General features: G+C 39.3%; 1 long non-coding RNA gene and 1 pseudogene across 1 annotated transcript; one reads left to right on the top strand and one right to left on the bottom strand.

The window, feature by feature from the left end:
- Nucleotides 1-6,386: 6,386 nt before the first annotated feature.
- Nucleotides 6,387-9,065, bottom strand: LOC148153439 (uncharacterized). Its single transcript, XR_015761611.1, has 4 exons — nt 8,991-9,065; nt 7,892-7,978; nt 7,720-7,803; nt 6,387-7,648 (listed from the first exon to the last, which is right to left on the bottom strand). It is a non-coding gene; the product is annotated as an uncharacterized LOC148153439 (long non-coding RNA).
- An 8,106-nt stretch (nt 9,066-17,171) lies between these two features.
- On the top strand, nt 17,172-20,252 carry LOC148153438 (uncharacterized; annotated as a pseudogene).
- The last annotated feature ends 682 nt before the right edge of the window (nt 20,253-20,934 follow it).

Here is a 20,934-nt window from a genome sequence, read left to right as displayed (position 1 = left end):
AAGTCTCGGTTTGGCTCACTGATTTAATGTTTCTCTTGAAATTAGAAAAAATTAAATACTTTATTAGAGGCTCAACAAGACAATTTCACAGGGTGTGGGACCCTATGATGGAGTATTTTAAAAATATTAAAAATATAGAATCACCTCCATAAGCCTATAGAGCCCTAAGATGTGTATGTGTGTGTGTGTGTGTGTATATATATATATATATATATATATATATATATATAAAATTGATGATGTCCAATTGTTGACATGTAATGTCCCCCATTGTCCCCCCTTTTTTTTTCTTCTGTTGAATGTGGGTGGGTGGGGTCTGGTTGTTAAAAGATAAAGCAAATTCAATTCATGTTACCGTATTTTTATGTACCTGCCTTTGTACTTTTTTGAATAAAAAAAAAAAAAAATTAACTCTCTTCCATGCTATTAAAATTTTTATCTCCAGTGTTTGTAAACATTTCCTCAAGTAGTTTTAGTTAAGGAAAACTAATATGCCTGAAGTTTTTTCTAATAACACTGTTTAAATTATTCCAGATATCTTTAATATTATTTTTATGTCTATCCAACTGTTTAAAGTAATAATCATGTTTTGCTCTTCTTAAAATAGCATTAGTTATATATTGATTAATATACTATATGTACACACCAGTGTACCAGTGTGTAAAGTATGTGTATATATACAACATGTATACAGTTGGTATGGTGTGTATATATACACACCATACCAACTTTATTTCTAAAGTACTTTAAAACAACCACAGTTGATACAAAGTGTTGTACATTAAAACACAACGTAACAATAAAAAAAACCCTTAAATTTAAAAACAAACAAACATACAATTTAAAACTAGATTTCGCTGGAGTTGAAAGTGTTAAGGAAGAAATATAATCTAAAATAGTTAACTTTAGAAAAAGTTTGGCTCTCTCTTCCTTTAGATCCCAGGTCCTCTCGGCGGGCCACGTGTGGCCACAAGGAAAACAACAATGCGTGTTGACGTCACAGAATTACAGAGTTTAATCCAATATAAGACAATGCATAAACTTACACCAGAAACTGCAGAACAACGGACACATACATTCATTTACCTGACATAAATGGAAAGAAGAAGAAAAGCAAAGACGTGCAAAGACATCTTTGGAGAGTTGCAAGAGCAAATCTAATGTGTTACTTCTGTGTAGAAAGTTTTATCTTCTTTTCTTTAATTTATTCAAATAAGGCGTATCTTTGCTCATCCAACCAGGAGCTATTTCTGACCCCTTATCTGAAGCCAGAAACCCCTGCAGTGTTTACAGCCTTTCACAGATGAGTGTGAAAAGCTGGAACTTCTCCTGTATTGTTTTCCCACACAGACAAAAGGCAGTTCAAACGATCCTAGCAAACCATCCGCTGTAACTACAGGCAAAACAAAGGTCAAAAGGCCAGAATAAGTCACTGATTTAAAACCACAATTTAGGCCATTTAAATCGAGACATGCTCAGTTTTAAAACTAGCTTATTTTAAATTTATTTTCTTAACAAAAGCCAAGTACAATAGATGGGTTTTAAGACGAGCTTTTAAAGTGAACAGTGAAGGGGCCTCTGACCTGCAAAGTCAAGTTGTCCCATGATAGAGAAAACCCTGTCCCCTCTGAGCTTCCTTCTCGATCTTTATAGATTATACTAACCTATATGTATACATATAAATATATACATGTAGAAAGACCACATATAGAAAAAATAACAGCCAAAAATAATCACAACAGCAAAGAAAAATTTGAAATAAAAATGAAAAGCACCAGTAGCACAAACAAAAAAACGCCAACAACACAAGATATTCTGATATATTTTTGAGAAATGACCCAATTGTTGTCTTCTTCACCAGATCTTCGTTCCCTTGGGCAATGGGCACAACGGTCTCCTTCACACTGAAAAAATTTGCATAGTTCTTTCTCCATACTTTTCTGTAAGGAAGTACACAGACAACAGATAGAAAAAATAACAGACACAAATAATCTCGATAGTAAACAGAAACTAGAACTAAAAATGAACAGCACGTGCAACACAAACTAACAAATAACAATAACAAAAGTCCCCATATCGTTTTCAGAAAACACACAATTTCTGTTTCCGTTTTCTTGAAAACGTCTTCTCCAGCCGGGGAAGTTTGTTTCTCAATTGAGGAACCTTCCTGATGAACCTCCCCAGCCGGGGAGGGTTCGAAAAGCAAGGTGTCACAATCATCGCACTGTGAGAGGCAAGCTTCCCCAGCCGGGGGAGCTTGCCTCTCAGTTGAGGAACATTCCTGACGAACCTCCCCAGCCGGGGAGGGTTCGAACAGGAATGCGTCAAAAGCATCGTACGGTGAGAAGCAAGCTTCCCCAGCCGGGGGAGCTTGCCTCTCAGTTGAGCATTCCTGACGAACCTCCCCAGCCGGGGAGGGTTCGAACAGGAATGCGTCAAAAGCATCGTACTGTGAGAAGCAAGCTTCCCCAGCCGGGGGAGCTTGCCTCTCAGTTGAGCATTCCTGACGAACCTCCCCAGCCGGGGAGGGTTCGAACAGGAAGGCATCAAAAGCATCATACTGTGAGAAGCAAGCTTCCCCAGCCGGGGGAGCTTGCCTCTCAGTTGAGCATTCCTGACGAACCTCCCCAGCCGGGGAGGGTTCGAACAGGAATGCGTCAAAAGCATCGTAATGTGACTCGGTGCTCTCTTTCCTCGTGCTACTTTCGTCTGAATTGTTACCAGGGAAAACTTTATCACAAAGCTTCTTCATCCCAGTTGTAGCTAAGTAGCCAATGGCAAAACTCAGATGAAAAATCATGTTGGCTGATTGTCCACCGTACTAGAAATCCTTGGTAGAGTGTTGGCTTTCGAGGAGCTGATTCTAGATGAAGTGATGTGTTGAAACACAAGCATTCATAACCTCAGAAGTTCTTTGATCTTTTTACCACATCACAGATGAGGTCATAGGTGCAATGAGGTCACTGTAGTTCTGTAGTTCTTGCTTCTCCTCGTTGCTATGGAAACGATCAGATCAGTTCTGCATGACCCAAACTACTGACCCTTTGCAACTGCTTCACTTAATCATTCGAGGTGCCACAATGGAGGTCGGAAGTGAGGGATTGGAGTATTGAACAGAGCAACAAATAGTTTTTCAAAGTTGTTTGGAGTCGGTGTGTTTTTTTAATTATTAAAAAAAAATTAATAGCTACGATAGCTGCTTGAATGAGGTTTCCAGCAAAAAGGTGTGAAAATCTGTTAAGTATTTAGCGATTTATGATTAATTAAATGTGCTGATACTTCATTCTAACAGCACCGAGTGGAGCGGGCCACTCCAAGATGGCGGCTCTACGTGATGTCGGCAACAATAGGCCAGAGCGGTCCATGAGGCGTCTATTCTTTATGCCTGTGGTTTCTTTGCTAGCTCTTTGGACATTTCCTGCTCTATTATTCAGCTCATAGCGGGTTCTGGTCTTGGTTCTAATAGTTCATGTCGTGAAAACAAACAAACAAACTTAGAGTTGTTTGGGTTGTCCAGAGCCGAGCATCGTTACTGTCGTATAATTAACGGTGACACCGATGGTCTGCGGAAAAGAATTAGCAATTTGCTCAGTTCACTTTCAAAATACTTTGGCAGTTTGTAAAAAAAAAAAAAATTAAATTTAAAAAAAGAATAAAATAAAATAAATACTTGGGTTGTTGGTAAAGAAACTAACAGACTGGTTCCAACAGGAAGGTAGCATATTCGCATAGTTAGCTTACCTGACTTTTTTCCACCGTGTTTCCCTCTTCTTGGCAGACTCCTCTTCTCCCCCTCAGGAGGTTTTCACCTCAGCTTCAACTGAAAAAGGAGCTTAATTTCCCAAAATGGCCTTATATTGATTGCGGATGTGCAAGGAGGCCTCTGAGACAGTCCAGCACATAACAGCAGGGTGCAAGATGCTGGCAGGGAAAGCATACATGGAACGACATAACCAAGTGGCGGGCATAGTGTACAGGAACATCTGTGCCGAATATGGACTGGAAGCCCCGAGGTCAAAGTGGGGAACACCCCCAAAGGTGGTGGAGAATGACCGAGCTAAGATCCTGTGGGACTTCCAGATCCAAACAGACAAGATGGTAATGGCGAACCAACCGGACATTGTGGTGGTGGATAAAGAACAGAGGAAAGCCGTTGTGGTGGATGTAGCAATACCAAGTGACCACAACATCAGGAAAAAGGAGCATGAGAAACTGGAGAAATACCAGGGCCTCAGAGAGGAACTGGAGAAGGCCTGGAAGGTGAAGACCACAGTGGTGCCTGTGGTCATAGGGGCCCTCGGGGCAGTCACCCCCAAACTGGAGCAGTGGCTCAAACAGATCCCAGGAACAACATCAGACATCTCAGTCCAGAAATGTGCAGTTCTAGGCACAGCCAAGATACTGCGCAGAACCCTCAAGCTCCCAGGCCTCTGGTAGAGGACCCGAGCTCAGAGGATGAAAGAGACCACCCGCGGAGGGTGAGAGGGGAATTTTTATATATATATATATATATATATATATATATATATATATATATAGCTGACTGTATAGCTCAGTGGGTAAGACACCAGTCTACCACCTGGGAGACCAGGGTTCGAATCCAGGTTGGGGCAAGTTACAACAGTGCAATTGAGCTATGCAGTGTGGGTCCCTAGGCAAGACCCTTGGAGCTATATAGCCTACCTCATACAATGAGAGACACTGATAAGCATGACATGCCGGCTCAGACGTCGCCCGGCCAAACAAGGTCTGCGTCAGGTGCTGGGGAACCAGAGCACCTTGATGAAAAATGGGCTACTGGAACAAGACGGAAATGGGCGAGAGACGAAAACATGGATCTGTTGGAATGCTACTACTCAAGTAACCCTAGTCAGAGGGGTTACATGCAAAGACTGAGGGTGGAATGGTTACTTCGACACCCACAGTCTACAATGACTGCCAAACAACTAGTAGCTCAGTGCTCCAACATCCGCAAACGGCAACTGCTATCACAACTTGAGATTGACGAGGTACAACACAAATGCTACGGCATAAGGGAGGAGCCCAAAGGTAAGGTCAGGGGGGAGTTAACTACTCCCCACCCCGAGACTGGGTATGCAGCCCCAGTAATGAACGAACTATCAAAGCTGAACGAGACAGCAACTGACCTGAGAGAGAGAATCGTGGCCCGAATGAACACCAGGCAACCCCGACGCCAATTACAACGGCTGAGTGAAGTACCATCAGAAAGTCTCATTGAAGATGTGAATGCAGCATTGAGAACAATCCCTACCAACACCATAACAGAAACCAATGAGCTGATATACAACTCAGCATCAGTGATCCTTGAAATGCTCGGCTATAAGAGCAACCATGAGACCCAATATCCATCATGGAAAAGACGGTTAGAGGCTCTTCTCCACCCAACCAGCTAAAGTGTACTAACTAAAGGGTACTAACACCACCAAGGCTGGAGACTGAACAATACTGGAAAGGCATATGGGAAAGGGAGGCGTCCCACAACAGCAAGGCACAGTGGCTAACCTCTCTACGAGAGGACCACAGCAACCTCCCTGAACAAGCCCCGGTAACCATCACTGTGGCAGATGTCCAAGAAAGAGTCTCGGGTATGAAAAACTGGACAGCACCAGGGCCTGACATGATCCATGCCTACTGGCTAAAGAAACTCACTGCCCTCCATGAGCGACTGGCAGCTCAACTGAACCAGCTGCTACAGAATGGGACTCACCCTGAATGGTTAACTGAAGGGCACACAATCCTGATCCAGAAGGATCCCTCAAAGGGTTCAGTCCCATCCAACTATCGGCCAATAACCTGTCTCTCTACAACATGGAAGCTCATGTCAGGCATCATAGCGGCTAAGATAAGCGGACACATGGATAAATACATGAGCACGGCACAGAAGGGCATCGGCATAAATAGTAGAGGAGCCAAACACCAACTCCTTGTAGACCACACAGTCGCCCGAGACTGCAAAACCCGACACACCAACCTGTGCACCGCTTGGATTGATTACAAGAAAGCCTATGACTCAATGCCACACACCTGGATCTTAGAAATGTACAACATCAATAGGACTCTAAGAGCCTTCATTGCAAACTCGATGCAAACTAATTCACACCTAGTTCGTCGCTCCGTTTTATGTGCGCGCACATTTATATTTTACAATGTGCGCGTCGCTTTGTTTTTTTTTAGCCCCTAAGATGCAGGGCGTTCGGGAAGTGTATCAATGGGGAAAAGGCAGACTGACATAAACCGGTATTATATTCGGTATTCTGATTATTGAAATTTAAAAGTGCTGTGTTGTTCTATCTCCCCCCGTTTCATACTGGACCTCTTACAGCTCCGGTGTTAACGCTATAAAATGAACGCTCTCTATCGTGGTATCACTATGGAGGGATTTCTTTATTTGAATGGGTTCATTTTTCAGAGGGATACACAGTGAGTATCGTGATTTTAGCTACCAGTAGCAGGAGAACGGAGCTTCGCCAAGAAGCTAACAGAAGCTAACAAACACTGAATAGAAGAAGAGCTGCCATGTATATTGTTGCAGTCAAGCATGGTTTAATGTTACACAATACAGTTTTACCAAGTTGCTCAAAGTCTAAACTGGCATTGTTGTGCATTTAAAGTGTAAAGTTTACCTTCGACCAAACGCCCCCCAGAGGAATCCCAGCGCCCCCCCTTTTGTAAAAATGTCCGCCAGCGCCCCCTGCCGTACTCTGAACGCCCCCTGGGGGGCGGTACCGCCCACGTTGAGAACTGCTACTCTAGAGGTTCCACATCCGTCCCCAGAACAGAACCAGCCCTCCTTTTCACCTTCTTTATCGTCAACAAACAAAAACCCATCTAGCGACATTTCAGAAGTCACGAGCCTCTGGAAAATGAACCCATTCCACTTTTACCGACACGTACGGTCTTTATTTTACAATATATAAATTTTATCCCAAAATATAGCAGTTGGATGCATTGACAAACTGCTCCTTACTTAAATACATATAGCAGCATTTTTATTTAACACTACAGGACATGTAATAATTGTTGTGATCTGTGTCTTTCTGTGTAGTTACTTTGAGATTTTCTGTGTTTATCGTTATTCTGTTCCCTGTGAGTCTCTGCGTCTTCCCCTTTGATTGTCTCCCAGGTGTGTCTCGTCCCCTTGATTACCCCATGTGTATTTAAGTCCACCTGTTGTCTCTGTCTCTTGTCAGATCCTCGTCATATGTTGTCAAGTCTTGTCTGCGATAGTCTGCTGGCACAGTTGAACTGCTAAGTCCTGTGTCAGCATCAGCTCTCGTGTGCAGTCTTTCCCTGATCAGTCACTACCAGTGTTAGCTTTATTCTCTGCTCACTGTGCTGCCTGTTTTCTTGGACTGTTGAGCTGCTTCCATTAAATTCATCCTTCATCTTTCAACCTGGGTACTCTGCGTTCAATCTCACCACCATACACCGCTACATCATGACAATAATAATAATAATAATAATTCCCTAATCACAACCTTGATAATAAAAAGACATGATCTGACTGACAAATATTAAAAGATTGTTAAGATTGGTTTAAAATAGTTCCATCTGTTGGTTCTTCCAGTCTCACCAACATGGTCCACAGGGTTTCTCCGGGTCGTCGCCGCACTCCTCGATTTGAGACCTTGAACAGAAAAATCAGTAAGGCATGAGAAGACATAATGGCTCAGTTCATGATACTCATATTTTACTCACCTGGGCACTTCGAAGCATCTGTAATTGATCCCTTTGTCCAACACCGTCACCAGGTTTTGTAAAGATGGATTTGTGCAGTTTGTTCTGAGAAAGTAAAACACGGAAAGATGTTTATTCCTCCATCTCTGCTGATGGTGTTAAATCAGCAGCTGTATTATTTGATGAATCTTACACAGAGTTCTTCTGGATGACCAGAACAACGTTCAGGTTTTTCACCCTGGGAGACTTAAACCTCTTCACCTCAACGCTGGCAAAAATACTGAAAACAAAAATAAAAGAGAATTCATTTAAGACATTGAACAGCATGTGTAGCAGAAACCAACTACCCTTCAGAGCCAGTTGAACATCTGATTACATTTATATACCAAATGTGAATGTAGAGTTGGGAAATGTAAAACATGTTTTGCTTTTAAGTGTGATTGACAAAAAATTAACAAGGTTGAGACCTGTTGATATAATACAATATAAACACTCTAACAATAGCAAACTGGCTGCAGCTCTGTGTTGTTTTGTGGCAGGTTTTGTAAGTTGGAATAAAGAAAATTGCAATTGACCTAAATTTGCCTGTGTCAAGATTCAGAGCAACACTTTCACAGCTTGGACTGTGACGAATGAGTACTCTGGGTTTTTTTATTGTGTATTTTCTTGTCTGGAAGCCAAAACTACCCCTAACCCTAACAGCAATTGTTAAACTGCATTGATAAGTTTCAGTCTGTGATCCTTAGAGTTGGTCTGGTTCTTATAGTGTTCTTGAGACACAACTACAAACCAAACTGGACATGGTGCCAAGTTTATCTCATTATTATGTGTGCAGGGTTGTAGAAGGAAAAAGTCCACTTGGAGAACAGAAGCAATGCCTGGCATCCTGAGGTCACAGAGTCTCCATAGCAACCACTAGATGCAATCTGCATGCTAGCTGGTTGTTTTGGAGAATATTCTGACATCATTCACTCTTACAGAAAAAAACTATACGCCACTGTATTGGCAAAAGGCCGACAAAAAGGGACTTGGAAGGTTGTTTAAAGTCACCTCAGTGGACAAACACGGACAAAAACTGTCTCACTGTCCTAACTTTCATTGTACTGCAATAAGTGCACAAAAAAGTTATCAAAATCGGTTGTGATCGTTAACTTTAACTGTGGAATACAATGCAGGTTAGGTGAAGCACGAAATGTGACGTAATGAGTTTGAAGTGCCTTTCATGAGGAATTATTTGCGTCTATAAAAAGCATCCAAAGTGGGAACACGTGTACCAAGAGTGTCAAACCCACCTTTGTGAATCGAACGGCGTTGTGATGGAACCATTCAGCATCGCGGTGGCGTTTCCACAGGCAGCGTCTCCAAACTGCACACAAAATACACATTTATGCATCCAACCCTCTTCATGGTTTTATTCTTAAAGCAGTAGTGCTTGTTTTTTTTTGTAATTTCTGAAGTAGTTTAGCAATGAATGAAAAGTGGCATTATCGTTTCATCGCTTTCTTTTCAAGAATCATGAGGTTAAAGTCTAATTATGAATGGAGTGTGTTTCATTATATTTCTGTAAAAATAAATAAAGTCCTGGGTAACACTTTATTTGAAGGGGGTTGAATAAAACTGTCATGACACTGTCATAAACATGACATAACACCTGTCATGAACATCAATAAGTCTTCATGAATAGTTATGACTGTTGTCATAAAGCGTCATTCGGTAAATAATGGCACTTTTAATACAAAGTTGACATTATTCGAAATGTCTTTGTTATGACAGCTTGTCATTAATCTAGACAAAATGTCTTCGTTATGACAACTTGTCATTAACCAAGAAATCATGACCTGACATAAATTTGTTATAAAAGCATTACCGATTAAACTTTAAAATTAGCTTTATGTAGTAATATTATAAAGCTCTGCCATGTTGTTTAGTCTTAATTTTCTTAATTTAATCGATCCTAAAGTTTTACAGCAAGATGTCTATAAAGCACTTATGAACTTAGCATTTGAAACATTATTTAAGGCTGTTTTAACCCTTGTGCGTGCGAGGACTGAGGCAAAAGGTAGAGAACTGTGGCAAATGATACAAGTTTTACGTGTGTGGGGTCGGTTGGTATGGACCCCATTTCTAAACACAAGGGCTAAGTAGTCCAATACACCATCTCCACCAGTGAGAGGCAGCAGTGCACAAACAGGCCTGCAGTGTGTTGGTGAAGAAGAAATCTTCCATATTGTGGCGCAAACCTAACAAGTTATAACGGCCAGACCTCCTGTTTAAAAAGTAGCCGAAGTTTGACACCGAATACATATGAGGTATGTGTCTTATTAACTTTACATTTTCTTTGAGAAAATAACATTGACTATGTTCTCTTTCTCTGTAATTTAGCTATAAGCAATTCAAGCCAATCCTACCTTGCTGTAAGTTAATGTTAGCTAAAGTTATTAAACACAATTACTGTAATGTTAGCCCTTAATATTAAATATATTTTAAAGACAGGCAAATTGTTTTTCCCCCTCCAATTTTAATCTAGCAAATTAAAAGCTAATATGTTAGTCAAAGTTATCCTTCATGTGCATTATTTAGCGACTTGGCTGATGTGACACTGTGCTTGTGTTCTTTGCTTTGGCAAGTTTAGCCACATGAAGACCCAGGCTAGCCTAAGGACACAAGTTGGGGAGGACAAAGTTGGTTAATGAAGACATGCTACCAGTGTGGAGGATGATGATAAGGACCAGCCACCAGAGAAAGAAGTTCCTATTTGACCAAAGAGAAAGAAGCAGATGAAATATTCCCCAAGAAAATTAGGTAAGTCGTTTTTGTGTTAATATTTTCACCATGTGAAATGGGGAGGCAGCCAGGTAAGTGGGGAATGGGGAGCAGGAATCAACATTCACCAGCTGAGTTAAGTTACGTTTTAGACAACTAAAACTGATGTTAAATCTATTTATTTATTAATAAGCTTTTTGCAAACAACCCTAAGTTAGACTATCTGGTTAGAAATAATTTAGAATGCTCATTAAGTAAAAAGATGCATTGATGTGCCTAAAACTATATGTTAAATGATGCATTCGAATAACAGTGGCAGTCTGTCTGAACTTCTGCCAGACAAATATTTGATCAGAATAATTTTGTTCAGCTCCAGTTATTATTCCACTTGTATTAAGAAATAATTGTATTGCACTTTCTAACAACCAGTCATGTTAACTAGGCATTTGTCTGCCAGTATACCATTCTGACAGTGTGCAGCAAGGGACATTTTTGAAATGGTATTTAAATAAATGCTGGAATATGATGACATTGTTTTTTGTTTTTGTTCTTTTTTTAAGTGACCACAATGAATTGAGTCATCACCGACTATGAGAATGTCCAGAAGAGATTCACCAAGTTTGAATTAATGAAAAGGCTTTCGCCATGATTAACTATTGCAAGAACAGCTGTAATTTCTGAGCATTTCTGGACACCTTCAAAGAGCTGCTTCCAGGAAATGAAGACAAGAAGAAGATCTCCTGTTTTCAGAGCATTACAGGAAGACTATTACGAAGGAGATGGCTGACATAGAGCAAAAAATGTTACTGTTGAAAGAACCTATTTTCTTAAGTTAAAGAATAAGTAATTCTGTTTTAGTTTTTCAATCAGCATTTCAGAGTAATGTTGAGATGCTTTACCAAGGCCGAGAAAGAGTCACACGCTGTTAGACAAAGGGCCCATAGTAAAGAGTTACATTTTTGATTCTGTTAGACACCAAGGTCCATTTCTCACGAGAAACAGAAACTTATCAGGCCACAGAGACATGGTGTGATTTCAGGGAGTGTCTTCAGTTCATATAATCACACTCAAAAAAATGAACTTTGGGGGTTATTACATTAACAAAATAATATCTTGTACTTTTAACACAATAATTTCGTGTTTTATGCAAAAACGTGATAAAATCATGTTGGATAAACAAGAAATTCAACAACTTAACGTTTATGAAATTGAATCATGTTGAGATAACACAATTCATTATAGTCAGACTGATCTTGTGCTGGAGGCGACGAGCGAGATCACGGAAGTTCACGCGAGATCATGGGAAATCACACGAGACCCCGCGAGATGATTGTTTTGCGTGCCAGGAAAACTCCAGCAGCAGTTTAGAGAATACTAAATTTTCCTGGCAGGATTGTGCATATACATATCCACAGTGTATATGTTTGGTCACGTTTCTATGTAATTAATGTACTAAAGTTAGTGGCTAACATGTGTTAACATCACATGAAGTGATGGTTAGCTGGTAATTAATCAGCGTTTTTCTAACATTTGCACCATTTCCTTCTTGCTCCATGCTTGTGTCAAAACACAATTGAGTTGAAGTGGTCATTGCATTTATAAAAAAAATAACATGTTTAACAGAATTATTTAGTTTCAAAGGCAATTATGACAAAATTACGTCAAATAAACATAAAATTCAACAACCCAGCGTTAATAAAATGTATTCAAGTTGAGACGACGTGATTAAATTTAGTCAGACTAATCCTGCCGAAGAGGGTCTAGCAAGACCAGATGATCTCGCGAGATGGTAGCGAGATTACGGAAGATCACGCGAGATGCTAGCGAGATATTATGCGTGGTCTTGTGCCTGGGAAAACTTCAAACGGTTCTTTCAAGAGAAGCGGGAACATTCCTTCTTAATTTGAAAAAGGTAAGATTCAATCTATTTTCATCCGTCTAAATCCAAATAAAAAAATGGAAATTAAAATCATCAGACTTTTTAAAAAACATATTTTCTATGTTTGGTGACGTTTCTATGTAATTGATGTTATCAAATAAGTGGCTAACGTGCTAACATCACATGAAGTGATGGTTAGCTGGCAATTAATTAGCATTTCTCTACCATTTTCTGCTTGCTCCTTGCTTGTGTCACATTATTTATGTTTTGTAGATTAAGTTGGTTAGGTTGAGGGAGCTAGATTTTTGTGATATCATTGGTAAGTTTAAATTTATTGCTGCACTGTATGTTTGGTGCATTTTGTGGAAAATAAAAAAAGTCTGTAGAACTATATCCCTTGTAAGGGTCACAAAGCTGCTGTCGAGACACAAACGGACCCCATAAATGTCACCGGTTTGCTCCTCCTGAGGTTGCTAAAGCTCTCAGGAAAATGTTGCACTGATGTAAATTTAGCATCTGGTGCGATACAAACTCTGAAGTCTGTGGTTTAGTGGATTTTAAACACTGGGCCAAACACAAGTCTATTTCAATTTTTTAATTTTTCTTATTTCAGTAATGTTACTATGGAGGTAAATGCAGAGTGGACATTGGAAACACATACACTTTTGTGGCTTTCTATCATAATACACATTATTAATTTATTAGTAATAAAAAGTCTTAAGTTTGTGTCTGAGGAACCTGCAGAAACCTTTGTACAGAGCTTTAAATGTGCTTGCAATGTCCACATAAATATACCTGCTAGCTATGGATTTCTAGTATTTTTTTTTTTCTGGCTGAAACACTTAGTGGATTGTCCATTATTCCTCTTACTCCATGAACAGACTTGAGCTTTCTTTTTTAAATACATATATTCCTCTGTTCTAAAGATGTCTTTTGTTATTGTCCTTGTTTTTCCCCGAATAATTGTAGTTCAAAAACAATTTTGAAGTTTCTTGGTTTAATTTTGAAATGTTGAGGTTTTTATTTTGATTTTTATGTGCTCATTTTGGCCTATGCTACTATTGCTTTCTACCATGTTCAATCCACTACTGTTCCTCACATATATGCTTGCATGTGCCCAGTGGTTATGATTCATTGAAGAGTCTTGTACTAAAAGTTTGAATGTTCAGATAGAACTCTGCTCAGGGTGAATTACATATTTTAATGTTTGGAAAATTATCTGATCTCTTTCAGAACAGTATTTGTCTGCATAAGCACTGGAGAAGGGGGTCATCGGCCATCAAGATTTATATTGCAGTGGCTAATAGTAAGTTTTGCTAGTTTTAAAGTGACTGAACCTAGTGTTAGAGTTCGTATAAAGCTAGCTTGTATTTGGCCAGTCTGTTTTATTTGCGTGGAGATGTGGAACTGTAAGGAGTGTTGTCTCTCTCTTTCTACTAGATATCAGCTGCTAAAACATTTTAGACTTAAACACCAGCATATGCAACGTTACCCATGCCCACACATAGACTGTCCATGTACTTTTAAGACATGGAATGCCTTGTATGTTCATTTCAGTAGAGTCCATCCTAAACAAAACACTCAGGAGCGACAAGAATTGTCAACAAACAGTTGTCATTTGTGCACATGTATTGATCTTCCTACAGAGAAGGACTATTTTTCACATATTAACAGACATTTGAAAAGTAATGAAACAGTCAGTTGTATGTTTGGGGACTGTAATTTTGCTACTAATGTATATGGAACATTTCATTCTCACAAGAACAGAAAACACAGTCAACATACATTGAAAGATTTCAAGCCAGATATAGTAAGGAAAGGTAAAGTTTCCAAACAATCCTCTCATATTCCTGAGGAGGATGCATGTAGTCAAGATGACTCTTCTGTTGAAACCGACAGTGCATGCTCTGCTCTTCAGTTGCCTAAATTAATTGAGAAGAACCTTGCAGCAGCATTGCTCAAGTTGGAACATTGTGCACATGTGGGAGGCAAACAAATTGACGAGCTCTTAGAGGAACTGCACTACTTGAGTTCTGCAACATTACCCCTATCAATTGATATTCTTGAAGGGGTATTTAAAAAACATAGACTAACATCTGATAGGTCTGTGGTAACAGAAGTAGCCACTGCTCTCTGTACTTCTAACCCATTATTCAAAGCCATAGAGAAAGGGGGTCCCCTAAGCTCAACTTTTCTCCGCAACAAGTATTATAAAGAAAGCTTAAACGTTGTAGAACCCATTGAATATGTTCTTGATGCCAAGGAAAACAAAAGTTTTCAGTATGTACCTATACTGAAGTCTTTGCAGCAGATATTAAAAAAAGATGTTGTGGACAAGGCAAATGAAAACCATAGAGTTCAGCAGAAGAAAAGGGTGAGTGGTGAACAACATACCTACAGTTCTCCTCAGGATGGTTCACACTTCCAGCAAAACAGTTTTCTGTCAGGTGACGAGATGAGGATTTTGTTACGTTTATACATAGATGATTTTGAGGTTTGCAATCCTCTAGGTACTTCTCGCAGGAAACATAAGCTTTGTGGAATCTACTGGACTCTAGGTAATTTACCTCCAGGCTCATTCTCATCACTATCATCTATTTACTTGGCAGTGTTGTGTAAAACTGTTGATCTAAATAAGTATGGTTATGACAGTGTTTTGCGTCCTCTGCTTTATGACATAAAAACTCTGGAGCAAGATGGAGTTTTTATTCCATTACTTGGTAGATATCTTAAAGGTACAATCCAGTTTGTAGTGGCAGATAACTTGGGGGCTCACAGCATTGCAGGCTACAACGAGAGCTTTTCTAGTGGGTATATCTGTCGATTTTGCACGGGAACAAGATCAGACATCCAAACAAAAGAGGTAAAATCAGGTGCCTTCACAGTCAGGACTAAAGAACTCCATGACTCTTTTGTAACCTCTGCTAAGAAAAATGGAGCAAGTTGTTTTGGGGTGAAAAGAAGTTGCCCAATCACTGATGCTCTTGCCTACTTTAATGTTGAGACAGGTTATCCTCCAGATATCATGCATGATCTGTTTGAAGGTATAGTACCAGTGGAGCTTGCACGGTGTTTGACAATACTTATATCCAAGAAGTATTTCAGTCTTGAAATCCTCAACAAATCTATCCTGGAGTTCCCTTACAAGTGGGGTGATAAGAAAAACAGGCCACATGTTATCCCTAACCGATTTTCAGGTCGTTCGACGATAGGTGGAAATGCACATGAAAATTGGACTTTGTTAAGACTACTTCCATTCATAATTGGGCACCTGGTGCCTGAGGGTGAAATGGCATGGCAAATACTCTTGGACTTGAAAGATATTGTTGAGCTTGTAGTTGCTCCAACACACACAGACGAGTCCATTGGCTATCTTGAGGGTAAAATTTCCGAGCACAGACAAAAGTACCAAGAAGTCTTCTCTGATGTGCAACTGCTCCCAAAGCATCATTATTTAGAGCACTACCCTCAACTGATAAGGATGTTTGGGCCTCTTGTTGAACCCCTATGCGCTTTGAGGCTAAGCACAGTTTTTTTAAGCAAGTTGTAAGACACATCAATTGCTTTAAAAATGTGCCCCTCTCACTAGCTACTAAGCATCAGTTCATGATTTCATATCACTTGAAATCATCCAGCTTGGAGAAAACAAACCTAGAGGTTACCAATGTCTCAACAGTACATCTGGATGTTTTGAAACAAGACGTAGCTCAGACTATTGAGAAGAAATTCCCTGGTACAACTGCAGTTCATCTTTCCAAGTGTGTGTCAAACAAAGGTCTTAATTTCAAAAATGGAATGATAGTTACTCATGGGAATACAAGTGGACTTCCTGACTTTGGAGAGATTCTTCAAATTTGTATTGTTCAGGGAAGACTGTGTTTCATAGTGAAAAAGCTTTATGGCTGGTACAGAGAGCATTTCAGAGCCTTTGAGCTGAGTTTAGGGAAAACCAGAGAAACTATTCTGTTAGAACTTTGTGAACTGGCCGATGACTACCCTTTGGCAGACTACTTTGTGGGCCCTCTGAGACTGGTGACATTAAAAAGACACATAAATATTAGGTATGTTTTCTTTTAATATCGATTGTGTTCTCAATTTACTTGCTATTTCTGGGGATGAAGACTTTATAATGCTGCATTCTGTCCAAGCTGTTTCATATACAACAACAAAAAAGCAAAATTATTTCACCTTCACACAAAAGCAACATCAGAGATATGGCATAAATTAAATACACCAGTCCTTTTCTTCAGGTCATTCTCCTCCTATTGTTATTCTGCTATTTTCTTCTGAATAACCTATATCTTTACCAGCTGGTAGTAGTACTTTAGTGCTGTTCTGGTGGTGTTGCTTTGATGCAGTTCAGATTATCATTTTTCATTCATTTGATTGTAAATGGAAAAAATGTTAGCTTATGTGGCATCATCAGGTAATCAGAATTCTCACATTTCTATCAACCTTATTTAATCAGGTTGGGAATCCCCATGTTTGTACTCTTTTAAATATCAATGGAAATTAATCTTTGTTTTTAATTTAATCATCTTTCCTCATTCAGGGGGATGTAAAATGGCTCTTCCAGTGAAACTAAGAATAATTCTTGGAGAAAACAACTCAGAGATTGATCCTTCCAGATGGGATGCCAGAAACTGTTATGGGACTCAAAGAGGAAATTAAGAGACAGTGCAGAGTAGATGGGGACTTCAGACTTCAATTCATGGATGTTGAGTTTGGGAATGAATTCACCAACTTGGTCTCAATGTCAGACATCCAGGACAAAAGCACCATCAAGGTCATCTTTAACCCTGCACTTCCCACACCTGATGGAACACCACCCACTGGACGACTCTTCAACTATTTCATGTGCTTCTTGCTCATATGATAGACATATTGTCTTCTGAGTCCACTTCCTCGAGATCCACTGCATGGCCCATTGTCTTCCCCATGCCACGGTTTGCTTATGATACTCAGCTGCAGCTGGACAGGGCCAACGCTGCTTTCAAAAGCACTGGGGCGTTGTTGAATCCTGATACCAAACTTAAATCTGCGATTCTTGATGGCTTAGCTGAAGCAATTGTCCAATACAAAGTGTACCTCTCTGACAGGGAGTTTGAAGAGGTGGCAGAAGCTCTGGTAACTAGTCATCCATGTTTGAAAGAGCCAGGTTCAGTGACTGGTTATGGTGGATGGAAGATGAGCCTGAAGTATAAACTGGCCAACTACCGTACAAAACTCAGACGGCTTGGATGTCCTGAAGTTGCTGTGAATGCCTTGAAACACAAACCTGAGACCAATTGCAGTCCTGCATATAATGTGAAGAAGCCAAGAAAAGCCAAAGTAAATTATTGCCCCAACTATCCAGCCGGTGAAACAGCAGAGACATTAGAAGAGTTAAGAGTGATGCTTCTCAGAAATAAAAAAGAAAAACAACCAGCAGAAGTTGGCAGAAATGATGGACAGGAGCTTTGCACTCAGAAGACAGGAGGTAGTTTGCGAGGCCACCATGATAGCTGATTTCAAAATGAGGTGGCCAGCTCTCTTCCAGTCGCGTGAGGTAAGTGGATGAATGTGTATTAGAAAATGCATGCAAAGTGTCAATAGATATTGATAAGCTTCTCACAAGTTCCTCAAACTGATGTGAATTTAATGAAAGCCAACAGTTGCAAACTTAGTTGGCCTTATGGCAAAGGACGCTCATTTATAGATAAATACATCTACTATGAATCTATGTCTTAAACAGAACTGATATTTTAAGCATGTACCAAAAATTATGCTACCATGCCAAACTGAGTTTTGTCTGTCTGTTTTTGTAGGTAAGTGCAGAGTTTGAGAATCACAACAATCCATTTGGAGTCCACATTCTTCTCTGCACTTGATGGTCTTTCTGGAAACCTAATGAGGGCATTTGCAAAGAAAGGTGGAGTTCAGGGGAAAAATATCAAGACCATCATGGAACCCATAACCCAGGTGTGATGCCAATGTAAAAGTAACACTGAAAACTACTTTATTATAGAAATGACTGAGCATCACATACTTCATTTTACTAGAAGGATATAAACTGTGTTGAAAATTGTCTACTTTTCACATATTCCTGTCGAGGGGCGCTGCCAGGAATCTTGGACCCCCTGACATTAAAAATTAGATTGCCGCTCCCCCCCTACCCCAACTAAACTTAATTTTAGTCATGCCATAATGAAAGGAGAATAACAATTTTAAAGATCTTTCAATTAGGCTGCAAGCCACTGATCACTTTTGTTGTGACTTCCTTTGAATTTAGCTAAGTTTTCAAGTGTGTAAAACGATAGTATACTGCTGGATTTTTTTAGATTGTTCTCATTGTTTTCTGATCTGCATATTTAGGAAAACACTATTGAAGTCAGACGAGAGTGCATCCTCAAAGGTCTGTGTGCATACCTGAATGAAGATCCAGAGAAGCTGGTGAAAGAGTACATGGTATGTTAATTTATCTTTGTGTCCACAAAACAGGTGATTATCGTTGGAGTTAATTGGACTTCCTGTAAATTACTAATAAATAAATAAAAAAAGAGAAGATCATTATAACTATTCTTTTTTCACTTGGGTACATTAAATTTTAATTTGAATTTTGAGATGCTTTTAGATTTCTCCATCAGAAAAGGAGAATAATTAGTAAGATTGATATAATTACAGTTTGGTTAAGTGGGTTTAAAATGAGGATTTTTAGGTGAGTTAAACTCCACAAAAAGATCTTTGGCCTGTTTTATTGAGTCTTTTTTTCTAAAAGCAATGTTTCATACGCAGACAAAAATATGAACTAACTTTACCTAAGATGTTAGTACTGATCTCTTTGGACATAACTACCACACATAATCATGGCATTTCCTCCATCCAGAAAACAAAGCAGGTTCTTCATGTATAAGATGTTTGGTTTGTGTACAGAGTCAGGTCTTTGTACTTGCACATAAGTAGGACTGGTTTGGAATGACAGTCTGTGTGGTGGATCCTCAGACTGTCATTTCAATTGAGGAGAACAGGCCATGGAATATGGGGCCTGTTTGGGATTCATCCCTTCTCTTCATGTTTTTCCATATGAGACAATATACCGTATTTTCCGCACCACAAGGTGCACCGGATTATAAGACGATTTTGGTGAAAATGTAAGGCTTTTAGGTACACCTATGGTACCTTTTCTAAATGGAAAATCTTACCGCTGGATTCAGTTAACACAGACAGGTCCTTGGTGGACCTTAGTTGTGGAAAGTATTTTACCATGAGTCAGCCAAACAATTTTGAAGTTATTTCTTTATTTAATGAGATGTGAAATTTTCTTCCAACCCCATCCCCCTCCCAATACCCCACCCTTGTTCCCAGGACGTTGATCAAGGTGCACAAATGGCCATAGCCGAGACTGTCTGTGGAATCTTCGTTATTCGACCGGAGGGTGCAAAGCCTGGCGATGCCAATGAAGATGTTGGGATTGTCTTGGAGGGGGTGGAAGTGATGAAGAACTTGGGCAATGTTTCTTTTGCAGTGGTGATGTTGCTGGGTCTTGTCTATGCACTAAATTTGAGCTACCCTCAGGAGCTCAAGTATACTTTTGAAGTTCTGCAGAAAATTGTTCTGGAATTGGATGGAAAGAAACTATCCAACAAAGCACAAGTTCTCAAAACAAAACTCTCCCGCTGAGAAACTTGTTGTAGTTTTCGACTGCAGCCTTTGGAAAAACATGCATTTAAATTGTTACAGTTCGCAATTGTTACAGTTGAGCTAATTTACTGACATTTTTTATGTTGTTAAGAATATGATCTAAGCAAAACAGTGATCAACACAGCCTAGTTTTTTTTCTGGAAAAACAAAACTGACCTTTTGTTGTTTATTTCAACTTTCAACTCAGCTGGTTTTTATGTTGTGTAAAAAGACAATAAAAATGTTGATAATACAGTTCATGTACTTTTTCTCATTGCTGAGTGTTCTTTCTTCTTTCAGTGTGGTCTTAAAACACTTAATTTAATAGCACTTAAGAATATGTCTTTGAATTAACATAATTCAATCATGGAAAGATTTTCCACACAATTATATAGCTTTCTTTCAGCATGAAGTTTGTTTGTTGAGCTAACTTAATTTTCATGATTTGGATCAACTTAATTAAGTAGTGTGAAGTTATCACTGTTAAATAAGTTGGTTTCAACTAAATTTGCATTCATCTTAATCAAGTGACGTCAATTATTTGGTCCAAAACATAGCAAATTAGTTGGTCTGGTTCTATTAAATTACATTGGGTCCAACTAAAGTAAATAAGTTGAATCAACCACAAAAGTTAAGTTGAGCCAACACATTAGCTTTAAATTGGAATAACCTTAATAAATTAGGTTGAGCCAACACATTTTCTTTAAATTGGAATAACCTTAATAAATTAAGTTGAGCCAACACATTTGCTTTAAATTGGAATGACCTTAATAAATTAAGTTGAGCCAACACATTTGCTTTAAATTGGAATGACCTTAATAAATTAAGTTGAGCCAACACATTTACTTTAAATTGGAATAACCTTAATAAATTAAGTTGAGCCAACACATTTGCTTTAAATTGGAATAACCTTAATAAATTAAGTTGAGCCAACA

This window comes from Poecilia mexicana, unplaced genomic scaffold, assembly GCF_051168715.1.
Source record: "Poecilia mexicana isolate PSO_F unplaced genomic scaffold, ASM5116871v1 scaffold_20, whole genome shotgun sequence".
Lineage (NCBI taxonomy): Eukaryota > Metazoa > Chordata > Actinopteri > Cyprinodontiformes > Poeciliidae > Poecilia > Poecilia mexicana.
The sequence above is the reverse complement of the archived record's forward strand: the minus strand, read 5'-3'. Positions and strand labels throughout refer to the sequence as shown.